The sequence below is a fragment of the Gopherus evgoodei genome, chromosome 2, assembly GCF_007399415.2.
Source record: "Gopherus evgoodei ecotype Sinaloan lineage chromosome 2, rGopEvg1_v1.p, whole genome shotgun sequence".
In the NCBI taxonomy this organism is placed as follows: domain Eukaryota; kingdom Metazoa; phylum Chordata; order Testudines; family Testudinidae; genus Gopherus; species Gopherus evgoodei.
The window spans coordinates 236,845,490-236,862,114 of record NC_044323.1 but is presented as its reverse complement, the minus strand read 5'-3'; the positions used below and the strand labels follow the sequence as shown (position 1 = coordinate 236,862,114).

Below are 16,625 nucleotides of genomic sequence, written 5' to 3'. Positions count from 1 at the left end.
CTAAGGAATGGCTAAGACAAGAGCTCTGAGCCTGTGAGTGTGCCCTGTAGACCCAGAGCTAGAAACAGTGACTAGAAGCACATGTGATTCAGCATTTAGGTGCATTTACAGCAAAATGGTTTCTGAACAAAAGAGTTCATTTTTAACACTTCCCTTTTTTACTGGGGACTTGCAGAGGGCTGATGCAGCATACTAGCACCCATATGTCCAGCAAGCTCCTCTGGCCAGCATGGCTCTGCCTGCTTCTTGCCTCCTCTTTACTCACTTATCTTTGGGGCATGGCAGAAGGCAGAAAAAGTGTAATGTTAAATGCACAGCATCTAGAGCCAGGATCCAAATAGGGCTTACACAGCTGCAGAGAGGGTTTATGGAGAAATTATTTCCCCATGTGGTTGTGTACGATGAGGACACAATCTAGTCGTTATTTCCTTCTACAGAGGACCTGCATTGGACTGACCTGTCCTTCCGAATGCTAGATGTGTCTCCATCCAGAGTCTTATGAAACCATTTGGGCTGGGCAAAGCAAGACAGGATTCTGGGGATGGAGTGCATTGTCCCTATAGCACTCTAAGCTTAGAGAATCTGGGTCTACGTCCTGGGGTTGAACTCCAATCCAAGACTTGCAGCTTTTATTGTAACCATAGCATTGATGATGATCCTAAACTGTAGTCTTTCAGCCATCAGCCTGTATGGGATTATCATCTGTAACTGTTGCACTCATAGCATAAATATTAATAAACTGGAGTGCTGCAAGACATCAAAGTAATATCTGATGCACGATACCATTTTCCTATGAAGTATTTTATAAATGATGCATTAATTCTGTCAGGATGCATCCCATCAACATGGCTCATTAAATCTGACATTGGCCCAATTTTCTTTTGATCTGTTGCATAGAAAAGAGAAAAAAATATTTTTATCTCCTTGAGAGCATCCTCTATCACTTGTGTTGAAAAAGAACAACAATAAAAGTTTTGCTTTAAGGGAAGACTTTTTTCTTGTTACCTGAAAAGTTTTTGCAATGGATATTTCACTTTTATGCATTATATCTTAATTAATTTGTGAATGCTAGTAGACTCTCATTATAGTTTCCCCCTTCAAATAAACACAGTGAACTACAGGTCAGATTATTGGCTCTTTGTGCCACTCCAGTACCACTGCCTCGGATGGGCAGCTTGAGATTCCCCAGCACAAGGAACAGCTTGGATAATGCAAAGACCTTCTTCTCTACCCAGCAGAGGGCTGGGGAAGGGGATGAACTGGTTGCTGTTGAAAATGGATAGGAGTACAAAGTATCTGCTTACCATTCTATTGGCACTCTTGACTATGAAAGATCTACATTGGTAGGAGTTAAATGGCTAGACAGTCCCAAGAGAGAAACTGTAAATTATATATAAAAAAGGAGTTGGTCCTAAGAAGATTTTTCTACACAAATGCTAAACATCAGAAGCTGTTAAAAGCCACTTGATGTTGCTGTATATTGTAAAGATACATTAATTTTCACTGAATCAACAGAATATTCCCAGGAAAACATGATCTATTTCCATTTACTATGCTACTATTTTTCAACAGGTAGTTTTCAAAATGACAGCAGAGAACTCCCCAATTACATTTAGTTACATACGGTCAGGCTTAATTTAGTCAACTGAAAAATTCTACAGTTGAAATGACAACTGTAGTGGAAGTGAGCACTGGCAATATACCAGACAGAAGAGTACTTCCCCAGTGACCTATCTGGCTTTCCTACAAATGTCTCAGTGTTGTCTCCTCAAATCTCCTCTGCAGTGTTAGACCAAGAAGCAAAACCAGAAAATGACAGTGGGGTTTACATGTGTCATTACATTATATTGCTAGCAATGTCATGCACTAGTTTGAGCACAACTCTCAGGGCTCTTCTTCCTTCAGTCACTCAAGCCTGGATGTTCAGCAAGATGACATACGTGGCTTAGCTCTGAGGAAAAGGACTAGCTGCATCATAGTCTTTCAGCTTCTGGTGTGTCATGGATGACAACATGGGGGTGGTGCTCAAACATCATATGTCTCTATATTCCATACCCATAAAATGTCAAGGGAAGTCTGGTATCATAATAAAGGCACCATGAGTATGGTAGAAAGAGAAAATGTACCAGAGTGGATCTAAAATGACAAGGTGGAGAACATCTATGGTTTGTGGTCAGGGGCTTTGAAGTAGAGGCAGTGCTTGAAATCTGGATTACTATCACTCAAATAAATATATTACTTAGAAGACTAAAAAGTACTGTTATTGATAGTTCTAAATAATAGCAACATCATACTAAACAAGAATGTTAAACCTTCATGATCATTACTATTTGTACTATAATTATAACATTCCTATATGAATACACCATTATTAAGACATTTTCATTCTTTTAATACATATTATTGAATAAAAACAACAAGGAGTTAGGTGGTACTTTAAAGACTAACAGATTTATTTGGGCATAAGCTTTTGTGGGTAAAAATCCACTTCTTCAGATAATGTCCAGGAAGATTGAAATGTTCTCCTACTGGCTTTTGTATGTTACCATTCCTGATGTCTGATTTGTGTCCATTTATTCTTTCATGCAGAGACTGTCTGGTTTGGCCAATGTACATGGCAGAGGGACATTGCTAACACATGATGGAATATATAACATTAGTATATGTGCAGGTGAATGAGTCCCTGATGGTGTGGCTGATGTGGTTGGGTCCTCTGATGGTGTCACTAGAATAGATATGAGGACAGAGTAGGCAACGAGGTTTGTTACAGGGATTGGTTCCTGGGTTAGTATTTCTGTGGTGTGGTGTGTAGTTGCTGGTTAGTATTTGCTTCAGGTTGCGGGGCTGTCTGTAAGTGAGGACTGGCCTGTCTCCCAAGGTCTGTGAGAGTGAGGAATCGTTTTCCGGGATAGGTTGTAGATCGTTGATGATGTGCTAGAGAGGTTTTAGCTGGGGGCTGTATGTGATGGCCAGTGGTGTTTTGTTATTTTCCTTGCTGGGCTGTCCTGTAGTAGGTGACTTCTGAGTACCCGTCTCGCTCTGTCAATCTGTTTCCTCACTTCCCAGGCGGGTGTTGTAGTTATAAGAATGCTTGATAAAGATCTTGTAGGTGTTTGTCTCTGCCTGAGGGATTGGAGCAAATTCGGTAGTATCTTAAGGCTTGGCTGTAGACATGTGGTGTGTCCTGGATGGAAGCTGGAGGCATGTAGGTAAGTATAGGGGTCAGTAGGTTTCCGGTATACAGTGGCGTTTATGTGACCATCACTTATTTGCACTGTAGCATCCAGGAAGAAGAGCTCTTGTGTGTACTGGTCCAGGCTGAGGTTGATGATGGGGTGGAAATTGTTGAAATCCAGGTGGAATTCTTCAAGGGTCTCCTTCCTGTGAGTCCATATGATGAAGATGTCATTAATGTAGCGCAAATAGAGGAGGGGCACCACGGGACAAGAGCGGAGTAAGCATTGTTCTAAGTCAGCCATAAAAATGTTGGCATACTATGGGGCCATGCAGGTACCCATAGAAGTGCCACTGACTTGCAGGTATAATTTGTCCCCAAATCTGAAATGGTTGTGGGTGAGGACAAAGTCACAAAGCTACATAAAAGAATATACGGACAGAAATCGAACATCAGGAATGGTAACATACAAAAGCTAGTAGGAGAACACTTCAATCTTCCTGGACATTTTATAACAGATTTAAAAGTAGCCATACTGAACAAAAAAACTTCAGAAACAGACTTCAAAGAGAAACTGCAGAACTAAAATTCATTTGTGAATGTAACACCATTAATTTGGGCATGAATAGGGACTGGGAGCAGCTGGCTCACTACAAAAGCAACTTTGCCTCTCCTGGAATTGACACCTCCTCATCAATTATTGGGAGTGGACTACATCCACCCTGATTGAACTGGCCCTGCCAACACCGGTTCTGCACTTGTGAGGTAACTCCCTTCTCTTCATGTGTCAGTATAATAATGCCTGCACATCTGTAATTTTCATTCCATGCATCTGAAGTGGGTTTTTTACTCACAAAAGCTTATGCCCAAATAAATCTGCTAGTCTTTAAGATTCCATCGGATTCCTTGTTGTTTTTGTGGATACAGACTAACACAGCTACCCCCTGATACTTGATATTATTTAATATATATTCATACATACATTTTATACATATAAAAATAAAATTAAAAGCTAAATTAAAAGCAGACTTCCAGAGTCCTCCATGATTTGAGCCCGTGGTGCCTGGGAGGTGCAGAGTCCCCCTCACCGCCTATGGTGGCTGGGAGCTGTGGGGGGCAGGGGTGCCCCAGAGCTCCTGGCCATGGTGGGTGGCAGGGCCCCTGGGAGCTCCCAGCCGCTGCAGGGAAGGTGTCCTGAGCTCAGAGCCATTGGTGGGAGGAACCCTGCAGCTTCAAGCCATGGCCCTCTGGAGTGGTGGGGGGACCCTGCAGCTCCCCATTTTGTCATGCATATTTTTAATAAAACTCATGGATAGGTTTCAGGCTTCTGTGAATTTTCCTTTATTGCCTGTGACCTGTCAGTAACTTTCACTAAATATATGCATGACAAAATCTTAGCCTTAGCCATTAAAAATCTGTGGCTGGCCTGAATCAGCTGATGTGAGCTCACAGGGCTTGGGCTGAGGGGCTGTAAAACTGCAGTGTAGGCATTTGGAGTTGGGCTGCAGCCTGGGCTCTGGGACCATTCCCCACTGGACAGTCCAGAGCCTGGGCTCCAGCCTGAACCCAAACGTCTACCCAGCAGTTTTACAGCCCTGCAGCCTGAACCCTGCAAGTCCGAGTCAGCTGACCGGGCTAGCCACAAGTGGTTAAATTGCTGTGTGGACATGTTCTAAGAGGCCCACCTAAACACACTCAAATATGAGTATGTCCTGCTCAGGTGTTAGCATCATGTAAAGCCAGGTATACAGCAAATTACTGCTTCAAGGCAAACTTACAATGGAGTGCTTTTGACTGAGACTCAGGATTCAGTATGGAATATGTGATTAGCTGCAATTGCTGAGGCTTAGTCTGCAGACAACTGTGTTATGGACAATGATAAATTATGTGATAATTAACTAATTATCATGGCCGCAAAAATATGCTTAGTTAATTCAATGAGTTATTCATACATGTAGTCCTAAACAGGTTCTTTTCAAAATATTGAAATGCGTGTTTTTAATAGTATCCTAAAAATCTAATATTGCTGTATTACGTGCAAGTGATGGTGAGTAATGAGGTTTTGAGTATGTTATTCATTGTATTAGCTCACTAGGATCCAGGTTAGCCAAGCGATTTACAGAACTGCAGTATTTGTGAAAGAGAGAGATGGCTAATAGAGTTTCTTTCTTTCCTTTTCAGAGGCATACGCTATATCATTGCATTCAGCCAGCGATGTGACAAAATAGGATATTTTGTCAGTGGCCGACAACAGCTATATTTTAGGGGCTCAGTTATGGTTTCATGATCCTGAACCCCACTGAGGAGTGGGAAGAGCCAGTGTGCTTTCCAAGAGGCATAGTACAGAAACAGGCCTGGAGAGTGCCTGGGAAGGGGTGCCCTTTGCTGCAAATGTTGAACAAGTGTAGCCAGCATTCCCCCAGCTCTGACCTCCTAGCATCCAAAGCATTCCCACTGGGGCGGCAATCACAGTCACTGACAACAAGCTAGCCACTTCCCCTTCAAGCCATAGTTGGTGGGTGGGGTATTGCTCCCTGAAACGTCTCCCTTTTGTAACACACCAGCCTGCGGATAGGAGGGTGGGGGGAGGAAGCAGTAATTCAACTCCACATATTTTTAATTTTCCTCTAGTCTAGGAGACATACCAGTCATTAATACAGCCATCATGCCTAATATACAATTACAGGCTTTTTATAACATTTATATAACAATGTATTAATAAATGGAGATGGTTATATCAATTACAGAATAATATAATGGAAGACATTTATAGCCACATGTTAAAACAGACTAACATTTTCCAAGATAACAGCTAAACAGGCTTAGAATGATCTCTTGATGAACTCAAATGCTGTTTTCCCATGGTGAGGAAAAACATGTTCCCGTCATGAAAAGGACGAATCATAATCAGTCTGTCACATATAATTTATCAATTTGCAATGCTTGAACAGCAGGAGGGCAAGGCACATATTTCAAACATTGCTATTGATAGAAGAGTTTTACAGCAGCCCCCAATTACTATGCTGGATAAATATCTCGATTGAAGACAGTGGTAGACTAGATAGCCATGAAGGCATGGTGGACTGGAACCAAAAGAGTTGCCTGATTAGTTTTGGTTTTGAAGCTGCTAATTATTTAAACATGTGTGGGAAATCAACCTCTGTAACACACTAATGATCAATCCAAACTAACAGATGTTCATTTTGGCAATTGCAACTGATCTGCCAAAAAAGGAAAATCTTATCTTACAAATTACCTTCTGTGTATCTAAAGAAGTGGGGGCTCAGTCTGTATTTGATGGTTCTACAGTTAGCATTTAAATAAGGATGCAAACTTTGCATCCACTTTTGAAGTTTCTAAAATGTACTTACAAAGTGAATGTCATAGCTTCATGCTTCTGGCAGATAATGGCTATTTTCAATGTCAGAAATGTCAATTGTAATTGTCACTACATTTATTAGAGATCCAGGAAGTTATATAATGCAGAAACTTCTTCCCAGTCAAATCAGTATTTTATATGGCTTGATACACAGAAAAGATGAAAAGAATAAGAAGACGCAGAAGATCAAAACTATTCTCAGCTAAGTAATGTGAAAAAAAATCCCTTTGAATGCATTATACAGCTTATAATTTTAGGATATGTTATAGTGGAAAACAGTGAAAATGTTACCATTAGGAAAGATAAAGCAGAGAAATAATGGGTCTTATCCCAATCTCATTAAAATGTGCTTCTATTCTGGAAAAGCAACTCTGTAAAAATGGCACCATGAGGTTCCACATTGATTGTCTCTCAATGATTTCTATACAAAATATGTGCCATTTACAAGTAAAATTGAATTTTTTTCTTATGTAAATACAGGCTGTTCTCTGAGACTCAAGCTACACTCTTTCTTTCCTGTGCACAATCACAAGTGAAAGGCTCATCCCACTTTTCCACTTGTGCAAACCGCTTTTTCTCAATAACATCTTTGCACAGCAGTAGTTGATTGGTGCAGTACTGGAGGCTATGCCTCTCAGGGCTGAGCTTCCCAGACACAGAGCCTGGGCAAGCCTCTGTGAAGCTCTTCTTGTTATGCACAGCTAGTTGGACCCAAACCCAGGATAAAGCAGAGCTCTTCCAAGCACCTCAAGCACAGAGTGATCACTGAGCACAACAGGAACAAGTCTGTTGGTGATGATGCAGGAGGGATAGAACCCAACTCATTCTCTCCTCTCTGCCTTGGCTCAGAGGGACTAGTGGGAGATTAAAAAAAGGGGGGGAAATCCATGAATTATTTGTTGTCACTGAAGGAATCAGACCTGACGGAGAACACAAGGGAGATCTGTGGAACAAAAGTTGCTATTTTTACAGAGTCCCTTTTCAGAGTAGAATTGAACTCTAAATCTTCACCTGTCTCAGAGTTTGTAATGTCTAATTAGGCATTCGGGAGGCAGGTTGATTGGAAAGGAGGCATGGCACTTTTAACAGTCACACAACAGTTTGTTTGGGCTTCTGGAAACACACTGGATACATATAATGGCATTGGGGTTCAGGCCTCTAACATGTTGGAACCCCCTATTGACAGAATTGGCAACTCTTGTGATTTTATCATGAGTCTTGCTATATTTGTTGTTCTTAAAGCCCCAGCTCCTGAAGTCCTGTGACTGTGAGAACCTCAGCTTTCACGTGAAGACAAAGTAAGTTTCTAACCTTCAGGGTATGAGAGAAAAGACTCAAAACATAAACCAAGTGTACCCTAAGGGCTCAGAAACCAGGGTACCCAAAGAATAAAAAAAAAATTATTTTATACAATCATATGCTTTTAAGCCAATCTCATAATTTTGGAATGTTTGGGGTTGGCGGCACTGTGGTTTCTTCCTTCCAGTCACCCGTTTCCTTCCCAAACACTAAGATGAAGTCTCCCTCTCAGTACAGCCTCCTACTCTAGTTCCCATTTATGATCTCCCCCCTTCCAAATTTTCCCAATGCCTTACTCCTTTCTCTTTCTCCTCAGTGTCCCCCAAGGGGCAGTTCATTCCCAGCTGTTCAGTTTTATGGAATAATCCCTTCGAGTGCCTCTTTCTTTTCCCTCCTGTTCCCCGCACATTGATTTCTCTCTCTCTCTGTCTCTCTCTCTCTCTCTGACTTCCTGTCTATTACCATTCAGATAATCAGCATTAGAAATAAGTAGCACTAAAATGGTGGAGAAAGGGAATTGCAGGGCTTAAACTTGTAAATTTGAAGAGCCAGATGTAGACTTTCCTGCAGGATGGCTTTCTTCTCCTTTCCTCTCCCAGAAAACATTCAGAGCAGTCTTTCTTTTAAGGCAGTTTTCTGGCCCAACCAGCTGGATTAATGATGGCGAGTAAATAGTAGAGCAGAAGATTACTGAAGTGGTGTGACTTGGATCATCATGCGTAGACGGTGCAATCTTTCTCTGTCACTGCAAATTAAAGGCCTGCTTCTGTTCTTATTATATAGTGAATGGGAATTTTGCCATTCATTTCAATGGGAGCAAGATTAGAGACCAACATTAATTTACTTTTGGAGGCAACTTCTTCAGGACTTCAGCACAACAGCATCAAAAATGTGTAGTCATTGTTTATTGCTCCCCAACAACAAAAAGTCTGTTTTTAAATGACGGAGGGAAGCATTGAAACTGATAATCCAGATATAGGCATGTTGAGATCCAAAGCTCATCCCATCTGGTTTATCTAAGTGGTTTGCCTAATCCCAATGTCTGATAGCATCCGCAAAAGAGAGTCAAAGAGGCAGTTTTCCAGGCAAAGGGGCAGTCAGTTTCAGAAGTATCAACACAGACAGTTTTAAGGCAGTTCCTCATCAATCCATACAATTCATGGCAGTTGCTCATTGGTGACAGATTACATTTTCTGACAAAACACTGAAATCCTGACGACGTAAAACTTGGTCCAGATATCTAGACCTGATTAACCTGCAGCCTGCACAGGACTTTAAGTCACCTTCCACTCCTCTGATCATCAGGCAAACTGCTGGCATCATTCTAAGACGCCTAAGGGACAGTTCTAAATTACACCCCATAGGAACCAACCCACCAGCTGGTGAATCATTGAGAACACTGCATTTGGGCACTACCCTCTCTTATCCAGCACCATTCCCTATATCTGCGAGGAATTGGGGGTGTTAGAATTGGCTACAGAGGCTTTATGTAACCTGGGGATTCATACTATAGCATGGAAATCCCTGGCTGCCCTGTTAAGGCAGCTTTCTATACCCTTTTCACACTGCTAGAGTAGTACAAAGGGGATGGAGCTGGGGAAAGCATCTGACATTTAGATGTAATTAAAAGAGAATCAGTTTAGTCCACTAATGCTCAGGAAAGCCCAGTATGGGCCAACACACTGGTAAGTGTTTCTTTAACCTTTTATTGTTTATGTTTAAATGCCACTCTAAGTGTTGGATAACTTAAGCCAATTTTAATTTAAAAATGCAATAGAGTTTGCATACTAGCATTTTAAATGCTTGGATTAGATGCCACATTTTTCAAGGTGCTCCTTTTTTTGTTGTGTTACTATATATTTTTACCTTTCTCTCTATATATCTTGACAGCATTTCACTGGTGCCTTGGTAATGTTTGATTGTATATGGCAGAACACATTTTGACAGAATGACAAATTCTGTCCTCGCTTAAAAATCAGTGGGCTGAATGGAGTGTAAACCTGAATCAGTGTATATGATTTAGACTGGGAATCCCTATGGACACATCTGAAATTCCTGTAATTTACACTCCCCTGCCCACCATCCCTTTCCCCTTGGTATGCAACTGTATATATGTTTAAAGTCTAAAGGATGGGAAAAGAAGGAACATTGTGCACAATATGACAGCTGTGTACGTGGAGAAAAAAGATAGAAGTGGAACCTGTTTTATCTCATCATCAACCCACTGCACTTCCACATTCACTTCGCAGCAGCTTCGGTGCACATGTTCACTCTGTTTTCTAGGTGTCCACAGCAGCAGCTTCATCCTTAAGTTGGCCTAATTGGAATCCTATTTTTGCCTCACTTGTTTTCTCACTCCTGTCAGGAACACTTGGTGCTGGCATGTGTTGCAATGTTTGGGAGGAAAGTGTTATTTCAAACAAACCCATTGACTTTTCAACTTCTCTGTTACCACAGCTTTCAAAATCTAATTTATCCTTCTGGGGCCCCCCATCATTCCAGAGCAGAGACTGGAAAAAAAGAAAATAATTTGTTCACTTAACAGAAAGAAAGTCTATATTCCCAAAACAAAACTAGTCAGACAGTTTTAAAATTAACAGACCCTGCTGACTGATTCCTTTTGGGGCTTTTCAACAGTCCGGTGACAGTGGGCTGTGAATACAGACAAATGAGGGGTCAAGCAATCCTTCATTTTTCTAGACGCTTATCTTGCCCACAGATAAGGAATTGAAGACGGAAGTAATATTTGAGACCAGTCTGTAAGACAACAAGGAAAGGATAACAGCAGCAAAAGCTCATTCTCACAGTCCCACCCTCGTGAAAGGTTAGCACTCTCCCTTAGCCTACATATTTTGTCTGCTGCAAAAGAGTATACAAACAAAGACATTACCTGGCAACCAAAATTACAATGCAAATACTAGTAGAAAGTTACAAAGACATCACACCTACCAGCCAGGTTTTACAGATGTTTTACAGCCCACTTACTGCAGAGGAGTGTTTTGTGAATTCATAGTTAATTTCTGTAAAGAGCTTTGCAAGATATAAAGTGCAAGAGAAAGAGCAAGTATTAGTATGTAACAAAAATTTGCTACCAGGGAAAGGGCAAATCCATTATTTTAAAAGAATGGTTGCTCACACACTAACTTTATTTAGCCAGGTCTGGCTACAGACAAATTAATTTCCTTATATGTACAGTAGCTTTCCCTCCCGAAGGAAAGGTCCATTCTATTTTATTTTTATTCTCCTTATCCTGTACTTATCCAAGAGAGAAAAGGACAGAAACCAGAAATGCACTAGAATTTTTTCCGGAGACTACTTCTATATAGTGATACTATCTTGTAGATTTTCTTTTCTTTTAGTAACTAGCAAAAAAAAATCACATAATTACATTTTATATATGAATACGCATTGCTTCAGCTTCAACAGACAAAAGTCAGGAAATGCAGATTTAAATTGGAAACTCTGTCCTTAATCCACACTCTTGTTCTAGATATTGCAAGGGTCCCAAACTGGAGAGATTTATCAAATACATATGTTACAGAACCTTGGTATTACAAAACTGCTTAAGGAATTTCAGTCTTATTAATTTTAAATTTCCTGGACTTTGTTCATTTAAGCCTTACTGTTAATTTTATTTTTTACACAGTGGAGTTACAAAAAGACAAAAGAAAATAAGGGCTGGTTTACACTGAGAAGTTAACATTGGCTTAGTTACATTTCTCAGGGATGTGAAAAATCCACAGCTGAGAGACATAGTTAAGCCGCTCCAACCCTCAGATGTAGATATTGCTAGGTCGATGGAAGAATTCTGTAAACATAGCTACTGCCTCTTGGGGAGGTGGATGATGGACCTCTCCACGCTGCTGCAGTGTAGACATAGCCAGGGGGGAAAAGATTCTCAGCCCTGGTCTATACTATGAGTTTAGGTTGAATTTAGCAGCATTAGATCGATTTAACCCTGTACCTGTCCACACAACAAAGCCATTTTTGTCGGCTTAAAGGGCTCTTAAAATTTATTTCTGTACTCCTCCCTGAAAAGGGGATTAGTGCTGAAATTGACATCGCCGGGTTGAATTTGGGATAGTGTGGACGCAATTTGACGGTATTGGTCTTCGGAAGCTATCCCAGAGTGCTCCATTGTGACCACTCTGGACAGCATTCTCAGCTCAGATGCACTGGCCAGGTAGACAGGAAAAGCCCCGTGAACTTTTGAATTTCATTTCCTGTTTGGCCAGCATGGCAAGCTGATCAGCACAGGTGACCGTGCAGAGCTCATCAGCAGAGGTGACCATGGAGTCCCAGAATCGCAAAAGAGCTCCAGCATGGACCGAATGGGAGGTACTGGATCTGATCACTGTATGGGGAGATGAATCCATGTTATCAGAACTTTGTTCCAAAAGATGAAATGCCAAAATATTTGAAAAAATCTCCAAGGGCATTGTAGCGGGGTGGTCACCCACTCTGGCCTTAAGGGGCTTAAAACAGCCCAGGAGAGGGCTGTGGCAGGAGGCAAGCAGCCCAGGCTGCTTGAGGGAAGCAGCCTCAGCTGGGGCCATGCTCCAGTCAGGGCCCAGCTGGCCCTTATCAGCAGGGCCGTCCTTAGGATTTATGGGGCCCTACGCAGTATTATTAAACTGGTGCCCCTGTGCCGGATGGCAGTCCAAGCTCACAGCCTGGTGGGGGAGGGGGAGGAGGGACTTGACAGCAAAGGATAATGAGATGCCCGGCCCTGCCTCATGGTGGCGGAGAGGCCATATCTACACTACAGCATAAAATCGAAATAACTAAAACCGGTTTTATAAAACCAATATTATAAAATCGATTTTATGCATCCACACTAGGGCACATTAATTTGGTGGTGTGCGTCCATGGTCCGAGGCTAGTGTCGATTTCTGGAGTGGTGCACTGTGGGTAGCTACTGTAAAATGATGAGGCCAATAACTTCGATTTCCGTCCACACTAACCCTAAATCGATATAGTAATATCGATTTTAGTGTTACTCCTCTCGTTGGGGAGGAGTACAGAAATCGATTTTAAGAGCCCTTAAAATCGATTTAAAGTGTGTTGTAGTGTGGAGGGGTACAGCGTTAAATCGATTTAACGCTGTTTAAATCGATTTAACTGCGTAGTGTGGACCAGGCCAGAGTCACAGCTCCCCGCAGAGACTTCCATGCACTCTCCCTCATGCAGAATGGACATGAAGAAAATACCTAATTAAAAGCACTAAAATTTGGGAATAAAAAATGTCAGTCACAGGTTTTTTGATATGCCCTGAAGTTTGTCAGAGATTTATTTGCAAAAACTTCATAGTAAGGGTGAGTCAGCTGTCCTGCTGAATACAACATTACATATAATGGAATACATGATGCAGCTCTTCTCTGTTTTACATTTTCTTATTCAGTATTTCTAAGTTGAATTTATATTTTAAATGTACTCAAATCTTAAGCCAGCATTCCAGATTATTATATATTTCACTCACTGAAACAAAGACGTTCTTTTAAATTAATCAGAGAGGTTTAGTGTGTTCATAACAATGTTCATTGCTTTTAGAAAAAGGGAACAGTAATTTACTTTGTGTGATCTCCATAACAAGAGACATGGTTATGAAATTTCACCAACTTTAAAAAAATATGTTTCCAAAGATTTTAGGTATAACAAGGATTTTGTCTTACTAAGGTACTGATTTTGCTGGAGGGTTCTTTTAAAACTAGTTCGTCGGATAGTTAGAAGTAAAGAAAGGGAAACTCTTTGTCCAGCTATCTGGAAGGGAAGGACTGTTGTCCCTTTAAGGGCTTTCTTCAGTGGGGAGTGGGGCGAGAGGTGGTGAAGGGATGGACAGAAAGGACAGGAAGACTTGGAAGCACTTTTTTTTTAACTATAGTAATTAAAATGTGTATTTTAGATAAGGGAGATCTTTTGAAGGATTTATTTAAACAACTGTATGTCTGAAGATCCACGCATTTAAGGCTAAAGATGATTGTGCATCTAAAACTCTATGCAAGCATTTTTTAGAAATGTGATTTTATAATCTTCACCAGCTCACTAATGAAATATTTTTAAAGCAAATTTTAAACTAAGGTTCTATAGACTGACATGTTCTGTGTAAATATTACATTAATGCACAACTGTTTTTGTCAGTAAAGTCAGAAACTGACAGTATAAAAATTTATTTGGGCATAAGCTTTCATGGACATCGGATGAAATGGGTTCTAGTCCACAAAAGTTTATGCCCAAATAATTTGTTAGTCTCTGAGGTGACACAAGGACTCGTCCTTGTTCTTGCTGATACAGACTAACAGGACTACCACTCTGAAACCTGTCAGTATATACCTTGGGGTTGGCAAATGCCTGTTAAATGGCTTTATTACCCCTTGAATGTCTCTTTAACAGTTTCAATGTTGTGCTAATAAGTCTGGCAGGCTGGAGGTTTTTTCACTTTTAACTACTAGATTCCCTCCCAAGGAAGACTCACCAGGCTAGAGCAGCCATCTGTGGGAGCCTGCAGGAAGGGTCAGAACAGGGATAGGAAAACAAGGGGGTGGACACTAAGACCCAGTGGTGCCCCAAATTTTCAGGTGCCCTACGCAGCTGCCTATGTTGCCTATGCCTAAGGACGGCCCTGCTTATCAGAAGGCAGTGGGCTAGGAGCAGACAGACACTCTCTCTCTAGCCTTTGAGAGGGAGGGGCCTGGCTGCTGGGGAGCGTACCTGAGTACCTGAGGTGGAGCAGGGCTGGGGAAGGCCATAGGAGCTGGGGAGTTCCAGCCTGGAAACCCCCCAGGCTGAATAGGTACTGGTGTTCCAGGGGACAGCCCAAGGGTAGGCAGAGGCAGCAGGTCCCAACCCCCCTTGCCTGTGATGAGTGGCTTATACACTGCAGTGAGGTGGAGATAGGAGGTGGAGGTTCCCCTGGAAGGGGGAGACCCAGAGACAGTGGGGTTACTGCCAGGGGGCAGCACCCTAGGGGAAAGGGGCACCATGGTCCGGGAGGGACACGAGGACCCAGCGGTAGCGAGACACTGGCAGATGGAGGGCGCTCCAGAGGTTGGAAGCTAATTCCCTGAAAGACCAGCAGGAGATGCTGCAGGGATGAGTCCCGCACCATTACAGGCAAGAAGGACAGAGGCTATAACAGCGACCCGCAGCAGAGCCGCGTGAAACTTACGGAGCTCAGGCAAGTCAACCAAAAAACCAAAGAGGTAAACAGCTGCTTCAGGTCAGACCCCCCAGACATGCCGTTTTTATGATGAGCTGCATGCAATTCTAGGGGGTGTCCCTACCCCAACCCCACCCCTATTCATGGACTCCTGCAAGGAGGGAGTCTCATGCAACAGGGATGAGGATTTTGGGGATGAGGAAGATGATGATGATGAGGAGGAGGAGCGTAGGACACAGCAGGCAAGTGGAGAAACCGTTCTCCCCGATAGCCAGGAACTGTTTATCACCCTGGAGACAACCCTTGCAACGCAGGATTCTGGACCTTGAAGGCAGAGAAGGCATCTCTCGTGAGAGTACCTTTGTAAATATAATACATGGTTTAAAAGCAAGTGTGTTTAATGATTAATTTGCCCTGAAGACTTGGGATGCATTTGAAGCCAGTACAGCTACTGGAATGCAGTCAAGCAACATCCATTTTTTATCTCTCTGGGTTATTCTCAAAAGAGTGATATCATTCATTGTCACTTGGTTGAAATAGGGGAATTTTATTAAGGGGACATTCAGAGATGGCCGTTCCTGCTAGGCTGTGTGTCTGTGGCTGAAAAGAAATAATCCCCGCTGTTAGCCACACAGTGGTGGGAGGGGTGAAGCGATCATCCCAGAGAAGTGGGGAGTGGGGCTTTCGTGCTGCACGTTAACCCGAAAACCGCAGCCCCTCCTTTTAAATGGCCAACCAATTTTAAATGGCCAACCCAACCGGTGCTTGGTATGGGAAATGAGGGCGCTGCTGATTGAAAACATTCTCACACGTTATGAAAGTTAAAGAAGCCAAAAGATTGTGGCTTACCATGACTGCCTGCAAACCGAATCCTGTTCCCTGGTCCTGCATTTGTGATCTCTCACACCAAACCGGCAGGCCCTCAAAATTAGAGGCAAAATGCAACCTTGTAATGAAAGCACATGTGCTATGTAATGTTAACAGCTTGGTTCACTGTGAAATAGTCTACCCATTATTCTCTAAAATGTTCTTTTTAAATTCTACTCTCCCTTTTTTTTCCCTCCTGCAGCTGCAAATGTTTCAATGCTCCCGCTATCATCTCTGTCCCGGAGGCTGGCACAGATAAATGCATTCACAATGAAATGTCCTCTGAGCTCATGCAGTCCTCCAGCACTGAAAGAGCTCAGCAAAATGCATGGAGGCAGACAATGTCAGAGTCCAGGAAAGCACAAAATGAATGCAAGGACAGGAAACATGCACTAGAGGACAGGTGGTGGGAGCAAGAGGAGAGGTGGCAGAAGCAAGATGATAGGTGGTGGCAGCATGATGAAAGGAGGCAGGATGCAATGCTGAGGCTACTGGAGATAAAACTGATATGCTCTGGCATCTGGTGGCACTGCAGGAAAGGCAGCAGGAGCACAGACTGCTGCTGCAGCCCCTGTGTAACCAATTGCCCTCCTCTCCTGAAATAAACAGATAGCTAAGGGTTAATGTCTCTTTCACCTGTAAAGGGTTAACAAACAGTGACCTGCAACACCTGACCAGAGGACCAATCAGGAGACAAGATACTTTCAAATCTCGGTGGAGGGAAGCCTTTGTGTGTGTTTTTGGGTTTT

The 16,625-nt window shown here is 42.4% G+C and overlaps 1 long non-coding RNA gene across 1 annotated transcript in view; it reads left to right on the top strand.

Moving 5' to 3' along the window:
• The window catches only part of LOC115645201, a 69,282-nt gene extending 53,002 nt beyond the window's left edge, over positions 1-16,280 (top strand). Inside the window, exon 3 of the long non-coding RNA XR_003998679.1 lies at positions 16,079-16,280. This is a non-coding gene — a long non-coding RNA (uncharacterized LOC115645201). The remainder of the gene's footprint in view (positions 1-16,078) is intronic.
• The last annotated feature ends 345 nt before the right edge of the window (positions 16,281-16,625 follow it).